At 40.4% G+C, this 6,561-nt stretch overlaps 1 long non-coding RNA gene across 1 annotated transcript in view; it reads left to right on the top strand.

The window, feature by feature from the left end:
* The first annotated feature begins 1,074 nt into the window (after positions 1 to 1,074).
* Positions 1,075 to 6,561, top strand: part of LOC142829592 (uncharacterized) — a 38,563-nt gene continuing 33,076 nt past the window's right edge. The window contains exon 1 of the long non-coding RNA XR_016349455.1: positions 1,075 to 1,347. This is a non-coding gene — a long non-coding RNA (uncharacterized LOC142829592). The remainder of the gene's footprint in view (positions 1,348 to 6,561) is intronic.

Raw genomic sequence — 6,561 nt, 5'->3', positions numbered from 1 at the left:
TTATTTCAAAATAAGGGGCTGATTATTTCAAAATAATAACTCCTGCTTTCTTTGGGGAATAAGCTTATTTCAAAATAGTTATTTTGGGAGTTATTTCAAAATAAGTTATTTTGAAATAATTTCCTATTGCACCCAGGCTACGTCTACACTGGCCCCTTTTCCGGAAGGGGCATGTAAATTTCACCAGTCGTCGTAGGGAAATCCGCGGGGGATTTAAATATCCCCCGCGGCATTTAAATAAAAATGTCCGCCGCTTTTTTCCGGCTTTTAAAAAAGCCGGAAAAGAGCGTCTACACTGGCCCCGATCCTCCGGAAAAAGTGCCCTTTTCCGGAGGGTCTTATTCCTTATTCTTCGAAGTAGGAATAAGACCCTCCGGAAAAGGGCACTTTTTCCGGAGGATCGGGGCCAGTGTAGACGCTCTTTTCCGGCTTTTTTAAAAGCCGGAAAAAAGCGGCGGACATTTTTATTTAAATGCCGCGGGGGATATTTAAATCCCCCGCGGATTTCCCTACGACGACTGGTGAAATTTACATGCCCCTTCTGGAAAAGGGGCCAGTGTAGACGTAGCCCCAGTGTCTAATAACAATGAGAACAAGACAAAAAGATAATGCAAGTAAGATAATTATGATAATACCATCCTACTTCACATGTGAAGACACTGAGGCACAGAAACAAACTCGGTATTTTCAGAATTACACAGCAGCATTATTTAGGAATAACTAACATCATTCCGAAATCATTCTGAAATCACATAGTCTTCATCCACACTACAAGCAGTTATTTCGACATAACGTCAAAATAATGTCTAGCTGGAGTACTTCTTACTCCGACTCCTGTAACTTCATCGTACAAGGAGTAAGGGAAGTCAAGGAAGAGTGCTCTCTCAGACTTCTTGCTGTGTAGACAGCGCTTAAAGCTGAGGAAAGCTATTTCAACTTAAGCTACGCAATTGACGTAGCTAAAGTTGCGTAGCTTATTTCAGCTTTAGCCCTGCTGTGTAAACATGCCCTTAGTGATTTGCCTGAGGGAACACGGAAAATTAATGAGAAAGTAAAAAACAGAATCCAGGAGTTTTTAATCACAATCCTTGACAACAAGTATTAAATTACCCCAGACACATAATGATTCAGGATTTTAACAATAGTATGCAGGCTCGCAGATGGGGGTGGTATTGGGGGCACTTGCCAAGGATCCCAGTGATTCAAAAGTGTCTGAGGCTTCTGGCTGCTGCTGCTACATGAGCTCTGGGCCCTTTAAATCACTGCCTGAGCACTACACTGCATGCTCCCGGCAGCGTTGAGGGCTGTCTGGGCAGTACTGAGGACTGGCTGTCGGCTCCCATGTCAGTATGTATGCATTTATTTTATTATATATTGTTATTCGTGTTTAGAAATATAATAGTAAAAGATATACTAAAAGATCTATTCTGGAAATCTAGGTTTATATCCATTATTGTACTTTGTTCCCTTTAATGGACAGACTATTTTAGCTTTGTGTTTAGATTTTGAAAGCAATCTATTTACATACTCCTGACAATAGAACAAATTCTGTCTCTATTCCTTTAAAAAAACCTGCTCGATAAACCGTTCTCCAGTAACTCAAACCCAAGATTACCCTTATGTCCTGAGCATCATTTACTGAATCTGCTGCTATGACACAGCAGACACAGATTTCCTTTGTCCCATTTCTGGAAGGCTTTGTTTAGTTTACTAGTTTTCATGCAGTACAGTGACACTGATTTTCTATATCAAATCCCCAATATTATTGTTTTGTAAAAGAGACATTTGGTTAATTCTCTTTTACATATTTATACCAAATATTATCTCAATCGCTTATTGATTTGCAACAAAGAGAATGGCTACATGATAGCATAGTCTTTTGAAAAAAATAACATTTGACAAATCTGTAATGCACACGTACATTACACTGGAATTTAAAGAAGGCACAGAAGAGAACATCCTTTAGGAACTCTTAATATAGATTGAAGCTACGTGTTGGACCACTAGCTCTGCGGGGACAGCAAGGATCTGCAAGGAAGGATAACTCTGCTATGTTGGTCTCCTCTACCTCATGGCTAGTGGCTGAGTCCTCCCATGAAGAAGTTCAAGAGGGAGAGCTAATGCTTTTTGAGCAGCACTAATTCCTGATCAGCTTTCAACCTCGAAAGCTGCAGACACAGCAGGGAATGATATTGTAAAATCATATTTTTTGTTGATTGGGATTTAACCTTTATTTCAACTCTTGCTCCCTTGTTGAACACTTGTAAGAGCCTTAAGACATACGACGTAAGCATTGACAAAGGGCACTTGCTTGACCTCCTGCATTTATACTGTACAGAATTATCTTGTCACTCCACTAACAGTGGACTCACCCACTGTCTTTAACAAGTGTAGCCCTGAGCATGCTAAAAGAAGTGGTTCATGAGAATCTGTGTATTTTATGTTTGCTCTTTAACACTTTCTTACCCTCTAGCTCCATTTGTATGGGGAATTTTTCTCTCGTGAAACTCCACACATGTAATTTATCTTCTATAGCAACCTGATTCTTATCTGGTAAACTACAGTAATGCCTTAGATGTCAATAGAATTACATAGGTGTAAAACAGAAGTAAATAAGATGTATAATATACCTGTCGCTCTGAAAGCCTTTGGAATTAACTTCTTGAAAGATGCTTATATTGTGACCAATACCTTGTTGGTCATAGCATGTTGTGGTTACCTGTTAATGTGTCAGATGTACCACTGGCACACAGGAAGTATCATGAAACCGATGCTTCACTTTGCACTTTCTGCAATCATTTGCACCTATGCAAATCTGAATAGGAATTTTTTACATCCACTGTGACATACTAGAGTGAAATCTACACCGGTGAGGGCTGCATTGTTTTTGCCCTGCAACCTGGAGTGGCTTTCAATGCCTTACTGTTGTAGATCTCCACCTGGACCACTCACAAACAGCTTGCCAGTGTGCACATCACTCCAGTATGTTTGTGTAACTGCAGTTGCCAGTCACACCCTAGCTCTCATCAGCCTTGGCTATACTTCAGGAGACCGCAGCACATTCTCAGTTCCAGACTTTCCCCCAGAAACATGCGTCTTATACTATCCAGACCTCCTGCACAGCCCAAACATTTTAAATCCATAATTCCTTTAAGGAAATATAGTCACAACTTGCCATTCTAAATGGAGTCACCCAGACTCTAACTTAAACACAATGGATTAAATAAAATAATACAGCAATATTATTAACTACAAGGAGAGGGATTTTAACTATAACCTGCCAATCTGGTGAAAAGAACTATAAAAAAGTGCAAGGTAATGGTGAATCAGGTTCTGATTGTGCCACAAATGCTAAGACCATAAATGCCCTATCACCATTAAGGATTCATGCAGATGCCTCCGAGGCAAAAAATCTGTACTAAAGCTGGAAGTGGAACCATACCTCAAAGATACTCAGCATCATCTTCTAGTGATGTCCCCTTGATTCTCCATTACCTCCTGAGGGGTATCATGGAGTCCTCTGGATTTTTTTAGATTCTCTTTAGGGACTTGACTATCATTTACTGGTTGTGTGGCACCTGAGGGACAAACTAGTTGTAGCCATTAGGAGCTACTGTAGAATAAATGTAAAATAAATAATAACCACCCATACTCAGGGGATTCTTCTGTGGGGCCATGTCACAGGATGTGACCACTGTGGCACCTACTTCTGTCTATCCAGGAGAGTAGCCCTGTACACCCATGCACTCTATCCTGGTGATGTCTCACCACCATCACTTCTGTTCCAGATACCGACAGCATTCCCAGAATCACAGCATTCTCCTCATGACACAGCCCTCTAGCTGCGCCATACTCCATGTCCCCCCCCCCCTTCCAGTAGACAGTGTCACAGTCCCTCAGTCCAGACACCAGGAACTGCCTTTCATTGCCTGCAGCATTGCTCAGTCCATGGTGCTTGCTGCCTTCAGCCTACAGGGCAGACAGTTCTCCTCCCTTTTCAAGTTCCAGGGAGTAATTACAGCTGCTCTGTATTGCACCTCTTCATATATGAGCCTACCTGGCCCTGACTGGCTGCTCATATAAGCCCTTTTTGTGATTGGATGCCTCTTATGCATCCTCCTTAGGACTCTAAGCTCTGAGACACTCAGTATGGGGCAGGTACCCTGTCACAGGGCAACAGAAAACCTGCACGCCCATTGCATTGGCTGAAGGGACAGGTTAACATGATCCCAAACAGGAATTCATGTCTCTTGCATGCCATAATCTCTGTGAAGCAGCCAATCTATGTCCATATTTATAGACACACATATCCCCCTTCTTGGCCTCTCTGAAGCATAACCCTTATTGCACTCTCATTCACAACTCCTCTATGCTCCCTACTTCTGGTTTCTAAAACAACCTAGAACAGGGATGCTCAGACCTCAGTGGTTCAGAAGCCAAGTTAGTGATCAACATTACCAAAAAGTAGTATGAATTCATTCTTTCATCTACTATTCAACAGGTTTTTGTGAGCAAGGGAAACATAATCATAGTAAAAACATACTGAGTGGCTAATCATTGAGTGCAAATTAATAATTAGTTAATAGCACAGTAAAAGCATCCTGATTGGTTACTAATTAAATTAAATAAATTACACAGTATTTTAATGTTATGTTCTACAAAGAGCCACTTGCAGCTCAAAAGACTCAGTCTGAGTATTACTGACTAAAAGAACAACTACCTCCTTTCTTTCTATGAACTGCACATAAAGGACTTATAAGTAAAAATTTTAATAGCCCATGCAGCATTTTTCTTAAGAATAGCTCTATAAATCTCTGTAATCTATGAGCAAGTTCATTTATAGCTAACTAGATTGCTCGGGTCCTTAACTCAATTAATTTTTGTGGTTTTTTTTAATTAAATCATTGCTCTGGGGTGGGATTGGGGTGAGGGTTTCAGTATGCAGGTGCGCCAAAGACAGAAGACTACCCCAACCATCTCTCACTTCAGTAGCTTGGGGCCAGGTGAGAAATGCCTCTCTATGGCCACTGCAGCTCCAGCGGACACAGCCAGGGGAGGGATCATGTACCATGGACAGGGCAGGTTCAGGTTCATCTGCCCCCTGCACTCCCCAGTCAGAGTGAGGAATGCAGCAAACTGTATACTTTCCCTTTTCTCAATGATGAAGGGGAACAGCCAGTAATGTTCCAGTATGAATCAGGGAAGGGGGAAATTCTGCCCCTCCGCCCCCATGAGCCTCCTTAAGGGACACCTGGCGGGTGAGATGCTCAAGGCTAGGAACTGGGGCAGTCCTCGAAGGAAGGGGCGCATCTCCTGGCCATCCAATTTCACCTTCCTGGTAATTCAGTCTCTTTTCTGTATGATTTTATGAGAAGTAATCCCATTCCAGGCACATCCTGTTTTCCTAACACAACAATACCCTTACTTCCATTTAAGTTATAAGAGGAGGCTGCATACCAAATTTGGTAGTCCTAGCTCTTACCATTTAGGAGGAGTTCTTGAACAGACAAACTCTCTCAGATAGATAGATAGTTATATCATACTATAAGGTAATAATTCCACTTGATGTTTGCCTTAAAAAACCTGCCAAATATAATCTTGTGCCTGTATCCTTATAAGGATATGGAATCATAATTCTAACAAGCTTCACCAGGAAATCAGCTGCTTTCATTATGAGTCACTAGAGCACTAGGAAAGTGTGGGCTGACCTACTTGATCAGCCTTTAAAACCATTTCTTATTAGCCTTCAACTATTACTTTCAACTGTAATTTAAATTCCTTACCTTAACACACAAGTGTAACTTCCTCCATGTATAATTGAATCATTTAGTACAAGAGGTGTTCCAGCAAGAAATGAAAAACAGTGTATTATATCGAAGTAAATATTTGACTGATTCTTCAAATGAAAATTGCAACCTCTCAGTATTATTTTTACATAGACGTGTTGATGGGTTTTTTCCAGACTGAGCAATAAAACGGGGAAATTAAAAGAGCATTCTTAATCATTTTGTCAGGTTTTAATATAATTAACATTTGCCAAAATATTCTGTATTCTGATTGAGAATCAGAATATGTAAAACTTACAGTCTCATTTGAAACTGTTACTGTGTGGAAATGGCATCCCAAATGTTGATTTTCATAGCTGCTGTCTGCCCTAAAGCGAACAGCAATTTCTCACTTTGTTAGTATGACAAGATGGAACTGTCATCTTCAAGCTATATCAGCATGAATGATCAGCACATGCTGAGTATCCATTCTCGCACTATATATGGTTCCTAAGATATTTATGCTGCAATGGCAATTATAAAATTAGCAATGGCTAATTTCAGGTGGGTTATTTAATCCATACCAAAAATAACACTTTTATTGTTAATTATAGCTGGTATAATAACTACAGAAACATTTGTAGCCATTTGAATTGGTGACAGAAAACTGAGATCTTATTTTGCCTCCTTAATTACACAACCATTCTGTGATTGAATCTTTACTTATATGTTTATGTTACCCCAAAACCTTATATGTTTATGTCACTTGAAGGATGATCACCAAAAAATTCCAAGC

Source organism: Pelodiscus sinensis, chromosome 4 (genome assembly GCF_052426305.1).
Source record: "Pelodiscus sinensis isolate ZL-2025 chromosome 4, ASM5242630v1, whole genome shotgun sequence".
NCBI lineage: Eukaryota > Metazoa > Chordata > Testudines > Trionychidae > Pelodiscus > Pelodiscus sinensis.
The sequence above is the reverse complement of the archived record's forward strand: the minus strand, read 5'-3'. Positions and strand labels throughout refer to the sequence as shown.